Here is a 14,916-nt window from a genome sequence, read left to right as displayed (position 1 = left end):
GCTCCATGCCCAGCCTTTGGGTGCTGGCTCTGAGGTAGTCGCTCCCTCCAAATTTATATTTAATCCTAATGATGGCGGGGCCCCCTAAATGTAGGCGCTTTCCACCTTCAAACTTGGCTTCCCCATTTACAATAACACAGTGGAACTGCAGAGGTTTCCGTGCTCGCTGTAAGCGGGCCAACTTTCGTCTTTACCTCGCAACTTTTGAATGCTTACCAGCCGTGGTAGCCCTCCAAGAGCCAGGGATGGGCGCCGCACTCACAAGCTATACGACATTCCAACAAGACCCTTCGACTTGTCTTTGTGTCCACAAAAATTATACAGCTAATCTTGTCGACCTCGACCTCCAAATTGTATATTCCTATGTGATGGTGACTCTCCTCCCTCTCCGCAAGCAGGACCCACCACTTTACATTCTCAATGTATACTGTCCTCCTAAACTGCAACACATTTCTTTTTCAGACCTCTTCAGCCGAGCGCTGAGAGTCGCGGGTCGAGACCCCCTCCTGATTGTAGGCGACTTTAACGCCCCCAGTCGGCTTTGGGGCTACCACCGTGAAGAAAAGCGAGGGCGCAGGTTGGCGGAGCTTGCGTCCACGCTGGGCCTCACTCTTCACACTGACCCCGACCACCCAACCCGACTTGGTAACTCCGTGACAAGGGACACCTGTCCGGACCTCACCTTTACTTATAACATCCAACATGCAGACTGGGTCAACACCGAGGAAACCCTCGGCAGCGACCACTGCATTATCAATACCACAATCAGAACTCGTCCACTCTCTAAACCCACAACACAAGCCCGTCTCCCAGATTGGATGAAATTCAGACAAAATTTCGACAACACAACATCCATTACAGAGCAAGGGTACACCTCATGGTCCCAGCATTTGGTTTCACACCTTCGCTCCACCGAAACTCAGATTCAGCTTTCAGAGGTGGTATCGGATGTGGACAACCACCTACTCCACCTCTGGGAAGCTCGGCACTTGTTGCACCTATCCACCCAGTTAGAGTCGGCGAGCTGGACCGCATACTCAGCCGCTCGCTGGGTGAGCTCGGCAATTCGAGCTTTAAGGTTTCTGTTATGTTTCTGCCGGCGCCATCGGCGGACGAGGGAGTGCCGAGCTATAAATTGGTTCACAGGAAGGGAAAGGCGCAGTAACTGGGCGCCAGAAACATAACAGAAACCTTAAAGCTCGAATTGCCGAGCTCACCCAGCGAGCGGCTGAGTATGCGGTCCAGCTCGCCGACTCTAACTGGGTGGATAGGTGCAACACGGCAGCGTGTCAAATGTCCAGCCGAAACACATGGCGCCTCTTTCGCGCCCTCATTGATCCAACTCAGACCCGTAGAGAAACACAAAAACATCTTCAGCGTGTAATCCACACCTTCTCTGGTAATACTACACAACTCGCGCACAAACTCAGGGACCGATATTTGTGCAACATACAGGACACCCGTGGGCAGGCGTACTCTTATGCAGGCTCTGAGAACACTGAGCTTGATCAGCCGTTTAAGCTCCACGACTTACGGGCAGCCCTGGGCAAAATGAAACGTGGTACTGCACCTGGCCGGGACAAAATCACTGTTAAATTACTAGCTAACCTTCCCGACTCAGCTTATACCACTTTATTGGACTACATCAATGCAATATGGCGAGGAGATACGCCACTCCCCATTGATTGGAAAACCGCTGTGGTCACATTCATACCAAAGGCCGGCAAAGCAATAAACACGGACAACCTTCGCCCCATCTCTCTTACCTCTTGTGTGGGCAAACTTATGGAGACGATGGTGCGGGACCGGTTGTCTGAGTACCTTGAGACACAACATGTCTTCGCGGACACCATGTACGGATTTCGCCCACACAGATCCGCACAGGATGTCTTGCTTCAACTACATCGTGAAGTCCTTGACCCCCTCGAGTGCCCTCATAACGACAGGGTCGTACTCGCCCTGGACCTTAAGGGGGCTTTCGACAATGTAACGCATGATATTATTCTCACTCATTTAAGTCAAACCAACTGTGGCCACCGTGCCTTCCAATATATCCGCCAATTCCTCACAGACCGCCAAGCTTACATCCGCATTCAGGATAACGAACACGGCCCCTTCCCCCTAGGTACCAGGGGAACGCCGCAAGGCGCAGTGCTTTCTCCCCTGCTATTCAATTTGGCCATGATGCGCCTGCCGGCCCAGCTGGGTGCTGTCGAGGGCGTGCAGCATGCTCTGTACGCCGACGACATCACCCTGTGGGCTACACAGGGCTCACTTGGAGACATTGAGGCCAGCCTGCAGCAGGCGGCGACTATAGTAGAGCGCTATGCTAGCCGCTGCGGCCTTCAATGCTCCCCACAGAAATCGGAATTTGTGCACATCCGCCCCTCTCCAAAATGCACTACTAAAATTCAACTTACTCTTCAATCAGGCCCAATTCCAGAAACACAAGAAGTCCGAGTACTAGGACTCTTCATTCACCAACACCGCAAGCCAGACACCACATCGGCTAAACTCCGCAAGGTGGGGGACCAGGTGGGCCGCATGGTCCGCCGGGTTTCCAATAAACGCGGGGGGTTACGAAGCAAGGATGCCTTGCGGCTGGCAAACGCCTTCGTAACCAGTCGAATCCTTTATTCGACTCCATATCTCCACCTGCGGAAGCAAGATGAGGATGCCCTCGAGGTCATTCTCCGCAAAATCTATAAGCGGGCCCTCGATATTCCGGTGACTACCTCAAACCAGCGCCTCATGGCACTGGGAATGGTGAACACCTTCAGGGAATTGAGGGAAGCGCACCTCACAAATCAATATACGCGTTTGTCGCAGACGCAGTCGGGCCGCCGCCTTCTTGCCCGGCTCCACATCAAACATACGACACTTATGGAAGAACGGGCACGCATTCCAGCGCCGTGGAGATGCGCCCTCCGCGTACGCCCTCTTCCCGCTAAAATGGCACGCGAAGACCATGATGGCAGACGCCTGGCGCGGGCGGAAGCCCTGGCACGCCATTATGGTTCTAAACCCGGCGTTTTTTATGTGGACGCCTCTGGCCCGCACCATGAGGGGTGGTACACGGCCGCAGTTGTCCACGAGGCGAAAACAGTCAACGGTCTTAGCTTCAGGGCCCGCAACATAACTCATGCGGAGGAGGTCGCCATAGCATTGGCTGCTTCCCACTCTGACTCGAAATATATAATTTCCGACTCGCGAGGGGCCTGTCGGAATGTCGAACAGGGCTGGACCCCTTATCTAGCCTACCGAATACTTCAAAATAGCTCCTACATTGGGGACCCCGCTACCCGATATATTATTTGGGCTCCTGCTCATCAGGGGCTGGCTGGAAACGAGGCTGCCGACGCCGCCGCCCGCGCGCTCTCTCTCCGGGAAGTTTCCTCCTCCTCCCCCTCCGACCAGGACGCTGATCCTAATCCGGCTTATACATTCAAAGATATCGTAAATTACTACCAATCTAGCCACAGCCTTTACCCCCGCCCATGTAAAGGCCTTTCAAAGGCGGATGAGCGGCTCTTACTCCGCCTCTATACAAACACACTGCTGTGCCCGGCAGCTCTAAAACACTTCGACCCTGCTTTCTCTGGCAGCTGCCCGCACTGTGGGGTGGTGTCTTCGGACATCTACCACATGGTGTGGGCCTGCCCCTCAAATCCGGCTATCCCCCCTCACCCCAACCCAACCCGGGAGGACTGGGAGGCGACCCTGCTCGGCTGCTCCGACCTGAAGGCCCAACGGGCCTTAGTCGGACGAGCCCGAGCGGCGGCAGACGCCACTGGGGTCCCGAACTAGGGACCTCCACCTAGTGTTTGTGAGGGTTGGCCCCTTCAGGGTCAGCTCACGCATAACCTCCTGTATTTGTCCTATATAAATGTTTTCTACCACCACCGTCCATCAACCAATGCACCCAGCAGAACGCTTTATTGGCTGAACATGTTTTCACAATGCTTGGGCCAGCTGCGACGGAATGTCCGAAAGCGGCTAGATCCCGGGGCTCTAAGAGACAAGCTTATTGTCGCAGTAGACACGCCGTCTGCGGAAATAGTTCGGCTATGAAGCTGGCGGTTTACCTTGGTTAGACTGACTTAACGGAGCGATCTCTTTTGACGAAGTGTTTGGTGGGACGAATCGAGGTGAATCCCCTGAAGTTGTAATGGGCAAACTGCAAGCTGGGGCTCGCTGTGGACGGCGACTAGAAAACAAAATTCCTTAACCACCTTCCCTCCACATGTGCATTCAAAGCATTTGACTTGCTCTTGTGAGATATTTTTGATTGAATGTTTAGGTTCCAGTCTTTGGCTTTGGTTTGGTTTTGTTTGTGGGGTTTGACGTCCCAAAGCAACCCAGGCTATGAGAGACGCCGTAGTGGAGGACTCCGGAAATTTCGACCACCTGGGGTTCTTTAACGTACACTGACATCACACAGCACGCAGGCGCCTAGCTTCTTTGGCTTCTTGCTTCCTGCTGTATCTCTTTCGTCTAGCTCCGGTTTATATATCTTCACCAGCCAAGGAAAGCCGATCGCAACGCACTGGTTTCGACTCGCATTTCAGACGGCCAATGAGACCCTGGAGATCCCGTGCACTCTGCCCCCTGGCAGGGACGCATCGACCGTGCATTGGTTCCGGGATGGGCACGCCGTGCGCCCAGACGCAGACCTTCGGCTTCGCGTGCGCCGCGATGGCGCTCTGGTCGTTGCCGTAGCAAGCCAAGCAGATGCCGGCGAGTACCGCTGCCGGTCAGACACCGACGAAGCGCCCACAGTCGTCGTCGCCATACCGATTCAGCTTCAGGTTGTTCCGGCGTCCCTCGTCGTGGACGCTGGCACCGCTGTCAACATCGCCTGCAAGGTAACACGCCCGCATGATGAGGGAAACACAACGTGTCTTGGTATCACATGCTCGTTTCTATAAGTTTCTTACCTCAATGCCTCTTGAACATGTCGATCCCTCTACGTCATTAGGAAGAGAGCTCTGAAGAAGTTGGCTGTGATTTTGTTTCGATGAAACTACGAAGTAAGATAGCTGAAACCTAGTGTGAAGCGGCAGCCCCGGCCGAGGCGCGCGGCGCGCCTCATGTTCTCGAGATTGGCGTCAGCGTACATGTGTCTCGTCCCGCAGCTGCTCACACATTAACCTACTTCCCACATCAGTTGACCTTTGACCTCCGACCTTGTCTTTGGTGGGATTGTTGGTACCCAAAGTGGTTACAGCTTATAGTTCCCATTTGACCTGGAAGCTGTTTGAAGGTTATCGGAAACACACGGTGAGATTGGCTTAATGTCACGTAGTGAAGATATCGCTTCAAATGCGAACAAGGAACGTATTGCCAGGGACTCCTCTGTGCACCATTTCCACCACTGGCTTACCTTCCTGATCCTTGCACGCTCGTGTCAGGGTGTTGTCTATGGAAACATTTAAGGCTGTTCCACGAAGTGCGATCTACTCTACGATAGCCATTTGCTTCTAAAAACTGGTATTTAGCACCTATAATGACAATGAGAGCACATCAGGCAATAAATGAACTATTAAATATCGTGGAGTAAAATTTTTATAGCCGCACGCGATGTCGCGATCTTTGATCGGAAGGCCCTGCAACCAGCCACTTTACAAGTGAAGAATTCCGCGCTGACGTTTCCTTAAGCTGCTGCTGTTTTTAATCAGTGTTGGGCATATGTTTCGGCATTGTAAATGATCATAAATTGAGAAGCACACGGCCAATATATTGTGTCCCGCAAGTATGAGCTCTCCCGGCTGTGCAGAATGAAGTAGGTAGAGAATCCTTTGGTGCCTTGCTTTCAATACTTGCAACCATAGCTGGCGAAATGGAGCACGCTATACTAGCTGGAGTGATTACAATCGATATACTTTGCCATCATATCGTCGAGAGGAAGAAAAAAACTTCAGCCTTTGAAAGTATCGCCAGCGCAGCGACAGGGACAAAGAGAGAAGGAAGCGCTGGTAGTGTTTTCGAAGATGTACAAGTTAGCTGAAATATCTGTTTTGCTAGAGTTCAACCATCTGGTTTGTTTGCGTATGGTACGCGGAGGTAGTGCCGCGTTCAATTCAGCATTCCTAGAGGAGAACGATTATAATATCAGAAAGAATGGTGCGACCTCGCTCACTGGGGCACCGTGACGACGAATGAGGTCACGTAGCGGAAAGGAGGAAGAAGGCAGCATATTGGAACATGGGTGATGGTAAGGACGATGTTTTGGCGTTGCGCGTAAGAGTGTCAATGACTGATGATGCAGCGGTTGCCTGTGCGAGTCGGGAAAATTGTTTCAGTGGTCAATTTCAACACGCTCAAATCGCTGGAGTGGGCAATGCAGCGGCTACAGAAGAGCGGCGGGATAGCGTGGTGGTGTGTTTTTGAGCTGACGTTCGGTCTATGACTTGGTACACTGGCGCACATAAAGGAACATCCATCCACTATAGTACAGCAATCTTAGGTGGTTAAGTGTTGAAGTGGGAAGGAACCACGAAGTGCCGACGATTCAGAATGACAATGAACCACTTGCAGCCACCAATACGTAAGTTCGGCGTTAAAGAAGACAATATCTCACAGCAAAATGATGGGCAATGCGGCGAAGATGTTGGCAATCACTTGGGTAAATAAAAATGTGTAGCAACGCTTTTGTCATTCATACCGTAGATATAAGTAAGCTCGGAAGCGGCGCTTCTTTAATTGATTTAGAAGCCAGCATCCACTCGACATCGAAGAGTAGCCTCAATTCGCTGAAATTGACATTAGAAATCGGGTTAAAAAACGACAACGCCGTGCAGATAGCAGAGGCCTGTACACCATTTGAGTCCTCGACATTTGGTAGAAAGTGCCAGAAGCGTTGCTGAGACCGAACGACATGTTACTAAATTAATAGGTTATATCGAGTGCGACAAAGGCTTTTTCACGACGATCAGCCTCCGCTACCGGCATCTATCACTGAATATATAGAGCGGAAGTCCAGTGGAGAAGGGAACGCAGCCCCTTGCTCGCGGTCGAGGGCGTCGTCGATGTGGGGGAAAGGTCATCATCATAATTATCATCAGCCGGACTACCCACTGCAGGCCTAAGGCCTCTTCTACATTACTCCAATTAACCCGGTCCTTTGCTAGCTGCATCTTTTTGATCCCTGCAAATTTCTTAACCTAATCTGCAAACCTAACTTTCTGCCGCCTTCTGCTACGCTTTTCCTTTCTTGGAGTCCGATATGTTACCCTAAGCGACATCGGTTACCCTCTATTCGTGCTACATGTCCTGCCCATGCTCATTTCGTCCTCTTGATTTCCACTAGAATGTCAGTAACTTGAGTTATTTCTCTGACCCACTCTGCACGCATTTTATCTCTTAATGTTACCCCTACCATATTTCGTTCCATAGCCCTCTGAGTTGTCCTCAACTTAAGTAGAACTCTCTTGGTTAGCCTCCACGTTTCAGCCCCATAGGTGAGTACAGGTAAGATGCAACTGCTGTATACTTTCCTCTTGAGCGATACCGGTAAGCTGCCACTTATATTCTGCGAGTACTTGCCAAATGCGCTCCATCCTATTCTCATTCACCTGGTTATTTACTTTCCATGGTCCGGCAATGCGGTTACTACCTGTCCTTAGTAGACATAATCGCCTACCACTTCCAGCGCTTCCTTGCATATTATAAACTGCTTTTCCTTCCGAGGCTGTTGACCATTGTCTCACCTTCTGCATATTCATATTTAGGCTTACATGTCTGCTCTTTCTGTGTAGGTCTTCAATCATTATTTGCAGTTCATCCCCTGAGTTACTTAGCAAGGCAATTGCATCAGCCAATCACAGATTACTGAAGTATTCTCTGTCAACCCTTATCCCTAACTGCTCCATTCTAGTTCTCTATATACTTCCTCTAAACAAGCTGTGACTAGTACTGGGGAGATCATGTCACCTTGCCTAACACTTTTTCCTATGGGAATTTTATTCCTTTGTTTATGGAGAAATATAGTTGCTGTTCAGCCACGATTCGCCGTGAGATCGACCTAGAGGTGGCGCCACCGTCACTCCGGTAGTGTGGACCGGCAGTCGGCGGCGCTCGCAGAAACGCACGCTACGCAGGTCTGCTTCCGAGTTTACGGCGGGTTTGTCGGAGATGAAAACGTGTCTTGTGCAGTATTTCTGCAATATTGAAGAAAGAAATCCAAGGATTTCGCCAATGCAGCAGAAGAAGAGCGGATTTTAAGAAAAAAAAGCACGCAACCACCAGTCTTCTAGATTTACTTTGCACGTTTCTTGCGCTGTACCGCGCTCACGCGCCTAATGCTTGGGCCTGCCCAATGACAGCTTTGTTTTTCTTATCGACTTTTAAACAGTTTGCGCGTGTCTCATGCGAGTGAGACCGGCGAATTTAGTGTCAAGCCCACGCAGATACAAGGTTCGTGCTCTGACCTGCAGTAATTTAGATTGAATCGAGAATGCCTGGTTCATTATATCGAAGATGACTCGAGGATTAAGCAGGTTAAATGTAGCATTGGCAGCGACCGCACTGCATGGCGAGTTGCTTTAGACTGAGTGCACATCAACTCTGGCCCCAGACAACCACGCACAAGTATTCCCCAAAAATGAGATCACGCCGACACTATACAGGAAACCTCGCCGCGCTGGAAAGCTGATTGTTCACGTGTACAGCGCTGAGTGGATTGAATTTGCCGAGATGCTTTTTTGCGACCACTGTCATAGAATGTGATAGCGTATTAATGCATGCGCCACTAACTGTAAAGGATTTCCTGAAACCGAGGAAAGGATAAGGGATTTCTGATGTGTGTGATGTTAACATATAACGGTAAATAAGTAGTATAATTATTTTGTTTTGCAATGCGAATAAATTTCACCGTGTGAGAGAACTTTTACACACTTGACAGAATTTACAATAATCAGCGATTAATTTTCAGTAACGTTAAAGTGCACGCTACTAATTATTCGCCGCGAAGACATAGTTATAAACTGAGCATGGGCACTGTCATGTTCTGGGAAGCAATTTTACAGGCTGAAAATTTCTTTATCACTAATTATTTAGCAGTGAATAAATCTTATGCGAAGTAAAATATTAGGCTTGCTCCCAAAATAGAGGCCGGATATAAAACTATTCCGAAAGAAATGGAGGCCATCTTATCATGCGACTATAAAAATGTATCCCTGAACTAAACACTGATATTTAAGCCTGCATGAAGCTGTTTTACTCCCCTTGTCAGAAATGACGAGTTTTGTCGGAATACAGACTTGGACGAAAATGGATTATAATGATTATAATAGGCTACCAGTAAAGTATATTGATCTATGTGTATTATGTAATATTTAGGGTAACAATTAAGTGCAGGGAATATGTTTACCAAACATTCGAGCATTTCTCTAAAGCAAAATGTGCTCACTAAAACTTTTACGCCTTCAAAAACAAAACAAAAAAAAAGAAAAGAAAAGAAAGGCATATTGGCCCGGGTTTAACGCATGAAAGCAGCATCGGCTATGACGGATGATTGCAGATGCTGGTTTTGGGGTCGTTTTTTTTTTCGTTATTAACACCACATTTACCACGTGAGATTGTTTATTGTGCAGTCAAATCCCACAGCAGGGAACGCCTTTAGAAACGGTTGTGATTGAATCCCCCGTTCTCGAAATCAGCAGTCGAGCGCCCTTACCATTGAGACACCGCGATAGAGGTTTAAAAGCAAAAAAAAAAAAAAAATGTACTCACACAACTCTATCGTTCATACAGACGGCATAGTAGGCATAGAGTGGTCTGTTCAAACTGCATTCTGCTATATAAAGCAATCTGCGGTGGCATATCTTTCAGTATCTGCGGTATTCCAAACAGAAACGGGAATGTGCGATTTCTGAGCGTTTGCATTAACTTTTATTGACTGCAGCGACCTGTTTTGCTTTGATACGGCGCTGACGACAGTACCACTTCGTTTGAGACACCGCGTGTACAAGGATCTCAAGCGCCGAAGACCGCGACGGATGATGTCTTTATCCAGCATGACATACTCGATACGGACAAGTATATTTTTTTTATTGAAGCGTGGGGTTATAGACTGTTCATATTTATTTTGCGAGAGGCATATAGGTAAGCAAAAGCTTACAGGAACCGCGAAACAAACAAAAACACTCCTGTCCACGCCGCAAGCGCGCGCGTAAATCACTGCGGGCTGTCACGCGACGCGAAAACGCATCCACACTGAGTAGGTTTCGCCGCTGAGCCGCAAGGTGGCGACTCTGCTCGATCTTGAGGCCAATAGAAATCTTCCAGTGCTTTGATGTATAACACAAGTGCACGTTCATTTCTTTATGCCTTCGTGACTGCTGAGCGCTCGACTGAGTAAAATGCTTTTGCGTAATCTATGAATGCCATGTTGACGGGCTTGTTACATTCCGATAGATATTCTTCCACCTGGTTGATAGTGTTGATATGAGCGGTAGCAGAGTGCCCTTTCCAAAAACCTGCTTGATCCTTTGCTTGATTGCAGTCTAAGGTTGCCCTGATTCTATTAGCGATTGTCTTAGTAAATATCTTGTCACTAACGGATATACACTGACTGGTCTGTTTTTTTTTTCAAGTCCTTTGCATCCTCTTTCAATTAAGATAATGGAGATGGGAGAGAGTGAATATGTCCTTAAATGGTATTTTGTTTGAATAGAGGAGGTCCACACAGAACCATACGAAAATATCTTCCTCACCATGAAAAACTCAGATTCCAGAGAGCTATACAGCAGCTTGATCTGTTCGCGTTCGAGCATATCGCTCACCTTTTAATCAATGATGCGATGCTCAGCAGCTGAGATGCGGGTGGGCCCTGGCGCAAAGATGCATGGGTGCCAGTGTTACTGGGGTGTGTAGGGGCAACGGCGAGGTGCAAGGAAGATTGCTGGTGATTAAATGAAGCGTGGAACTGCTTAAACACGACTGCCAGTTGATCTTTATCATGGTGATCATCTGGGATAGCTGGTGCGAATCTACATATTGAACCAGCGAAAGACACAGAAACACAAGAAAATAAGTTCACGAGACAGCGCGCTGCCCCGTGTACTTCTTGTGTTTCTGTGTCTTTCGCTGGTTCTATATGATGGTTTGACTAGTTGCGCCGCCATCCAGTTCCCATCAAACTAGCAAGGTCGCAATAGCGGTTATGCATTTAGGGAAACACTACATCCAAGAATCGCGATGGCCCATGAGATCGTGCAATGAGTCTTCCTAGGCTGCGTGGTCGATCATGGATTAGGAGTCTAGAAAATTGTTAAACGTCAGCGTCGTGACTAAGGGCGCAATCAGACCACACAGCGCTTATAGCACGTCAAGAAAACGAACTTGGTAAGCAACGACAGTGAGAGCAATTCCATAGAGACAGAAAAACTGCAGAACAGCGAGAAGGGCGAGGCGCAGCTAATCGGGAACGAACCCACGAACGACGTCGTGCGAAACACGCTCCCAAAGCCATCTCTCAAGCCAGCTCCCAGGCATTTGATGTCCCTATTTTCATTTTATGTCATTTATTTGAGCTTCAGGACCTTTGTACTACAAAGAGGTGGGGGCAGTTAAACAACCAAAAGGCAAGTGCAAGAGGAAGCGCGATAGAAATCAGTGCTGTTGACAATAGCTGAACATGAAACTCAATATGCAGGAGTCAATATAAAGCGACCAATTAGTAACATCGGAAATATAATCAGTGAAATCTAATCACTGTGCGAGAGAAACAATATATTAGTAAGATTCTAAAAGTGGGCTCTAAAATGCACAGGGCTGATGATGCAAGCAATTATCTCTGAAATATGGTTCCACTCCTGGCAAAGCTTTAGGAAGGAGGAATTAGAGCAGGTCACTGCCCTACAGTGAGGAACAGCAGCTTTTTTTGTGGTTGTCGAGAGGTGAGATGAAAGATGGTTCCTTTATGCACGTAGCTTTGAAGTGAACGGTGTGGTAATATATTTTGTTCAAAAGACAAATTCATGAAACTTTACGGTGAGTAGATAGCATAAACACGGAGAGCTATCGGATGAGTTTTGGTTTAACCAAGCTCAAGCAATGCTAAGGTATGCAATTCCCGTGACAGTGCCCTGCAAGTTCCTACATATGGCGTATACTAACTAGTCGAACCTTCAGTACCATTTGTTAGAGATAGCATAATGCCTTTGCAAAGCACGACGGCTATAAGATGGTAGATTGGATGAAGCTGATAAGGATCGCCGAGTAGTATCAAGCCGTGAGTTTAAGGGGGCGATGTGGACAGCAGCTGAGAATGCAGTACCCTTTAAAGTTTCCAAGAGCTGAAGCGCTCTGAATGCCCGGATTTCGTGAGACACCACGCTAGTCAATAAAACACTGCGTGCGGCCTGACCTGACGTCCGAGGTTGGCTGCTAGAAGACGTAGTGTGGTAAGCTTCGGTAGCAGCAGCGATGGCCCTGCCAGGTGAGTGACGAATACCACTTCGAGTCAGGGACCTAATCATTTCGAATTAAGATCAATTTTTATGCTAGTTACACAGACACGTGAGGCCATTACACAACGTTTTTTTTTTGCATAGGAAACAATGCAAGCTATTGCGGACCATGTCATGCAATTTTATGAAGTACACTCTTTTCTACGCCAACTTGCTTCTCGGGGCTGGGAGATTTACCTACTTAACGTATGTTATATCTGTAAGCGAGGGAAATTTGTAAGATAGAAGTGTGTTCCCCTCCTTTAACAATTAGTCCAAATTTAGGCTATGTATTCTTACTCACTTATGCAGCATAAGTCTCGATAGGAAATGACTGCACCAGTTGGCATATGTGCTATCTCAACCTGCCGCAGCTGGAAAGAAACTAGGATCCGGGTATAAGATGCTCAACAAGCCTGCGATGCCGCCCCTACCCTCGTGGCGCTGTTCAGATGTCTCTTTTTATTACTTGCCCATCGAATTTTCGATTATAATTTTTTCCTTCCTATGATCGCCCCTTGGTCAGACAGTACCTAAAGCTTCGCAGCCAATCTTCCTTGTCGTCGAAGTCTTTCGGCTTTGCCCGACATAAAGCGAAAAAGCGATTTCGACATAAGCGTATACCCGCTGATGTATCTTCTTAGTGACATAGCGGATAAGACATTCTAGGGCACATTTTTGTTATGTGTCACATGAGCGTAAATTGTACAGTTGAAAACAGACAGACATTGTATATTGAAAGTTTCAGAGGAGGGTTACATTGGGCACTCCAGAGGAGTGAGCTGTTCGGGCGGATCTTGCAACCGAGCGTCACACGTTGCGAGTATCCAGAGGGCAGCCGATTTCGTCTTTGGGCTGAGCGAAGCGCTTGTGCATACCACGTGGCAAAAGGAATGACGGCACACATGGTTAGCATATTATATGCACGCCGTTTCGCCAACTGCGCAAAGACGACCACTGCTGATGATACCGTAGAGCTGTCATATTTATGATCCTCCCAACGTGATCGCGTTAAGAAACTACTATGCCCTTTGTTCCAATATCGTAGTCTCATATAAACCAACCCCGGTCTTTGACGTAAGCGCGATGCGGTGGCGCTTCTGTCGCCAGGCTGGGCCGACTGGGGGGGAAAATTAGGGTTAGTGGCCATAGCAATACATGCATGAACCGAAAGATTTCAAAACCGTTTTCTCATTTCACGGGGCACTTATGATGTTGTTATTCCGCACAGAGCAACCATGAACATCCTAGAACAGATAGTGAAAGCATGAAATCTCATTACCGAGACGAAATATTTTTAAAACACCGCGAAACGTAGGGGGGTGCGAGTTGGGAGGGCGACCCATAAAAAACACATGTAAACACAACTTACCACAACACTTTTCTCTTTTCGCGAAGTACCAGAAGTGGTGGCCGGTCGTTAAACGTTGGCCAGCGCTTTGAAGAAGTGTGTGACAAAGTATGCTGCTTCATTGCGGAGGCAATCTACTTATAAAACCCCTCGTTGTCAAGAATCTGAGTTAGATAGGCATTGTGGTAGCGCGGCCCATACAAAATATACGTAAAGAACCGTTCTCGAAGAAGCTGTCTCAAAGAAGCCTACGAAAGCAGTCGTTTGTTAAGAGCTGGTGCATTCTTTCAAGACCATGAATATACGTATGCAACAACATTTCGCGTCTGATAGTAATATAATAATAATAATTGGTTCACAGGAAGGAAAAGGCGCAGTATCTGTCACACTTGTTTCTGTGGACACTTGAACCGCGCCATAGGGGAAGGGAGGAAGGTGGGAATGAAAGTGGAAAGAGAGAAAGAGGAGCCGTAGTGGAGGGCTACGGAGTAATTTCGACCACCTGGGGATCTTTAACGTGCGCTGACTTCGCACAGCACACGGACGCCGCTTCGTTTCGCCTCCATCAAAACGCAGTTGTCGAGGTCGGGTTCGAAACCGGGGCGTCTGATATCTTTATAAAGCATATTTATCAATAAATATGTGCGGCGCATTTCCAGACGGAACTCCCCCGCCTTGGAGGCGAGTCGTGCAAGCGGCGTTTATTAATTATTTTGTTTTTTGGTGAACGTCTTTTGCCACGCCCCGACATCATGTTGTATGGCGGAAGTGCAAAAAAAAAAAAAAAACATTCCAAGTACTGGCAGGCGCATGAGACGAGCAATGATGCTGTCGACACAGTTCATTTAGTAAATTGAGATGAATAAAACGCAAACTAACGGGCCCGACGTCATTCCGTTCTGAAAACATCGATCGTGGCTAAGTAGAGGCGGTATTAAACTGAATGCATATGAAGTTGCGTCGGATACATGCATGTGGTGAGTAATTCATAAGCAAATATTTTCAGAGGCTTTCATTCCGACGTCCGTGCACACGCTGGATAGTCTGCGCCTTATGGAAATAAAAAATAAATAAAGGCGAGTTAGAAACCACACACAAAGCGCAGAACGATAT

Source organism: Amblyomma maculatum, chromosome 2, assembly GCF_055883805.1.
Source record: "Amblyomma maculatum isolate TAMU_Amacu chromosome 2, ASM5588380v1, whole genome shotgun sequence".
NCBI classification, from domain to species: Eukaryota; Metazoa; Arthropoda; class Arachnida; order Ixodida; family Ixodidae; genus Amblyomma; species Amblyomma maculatum.
Note: the sequence above shows the minus strand (reverse complement) of the source record.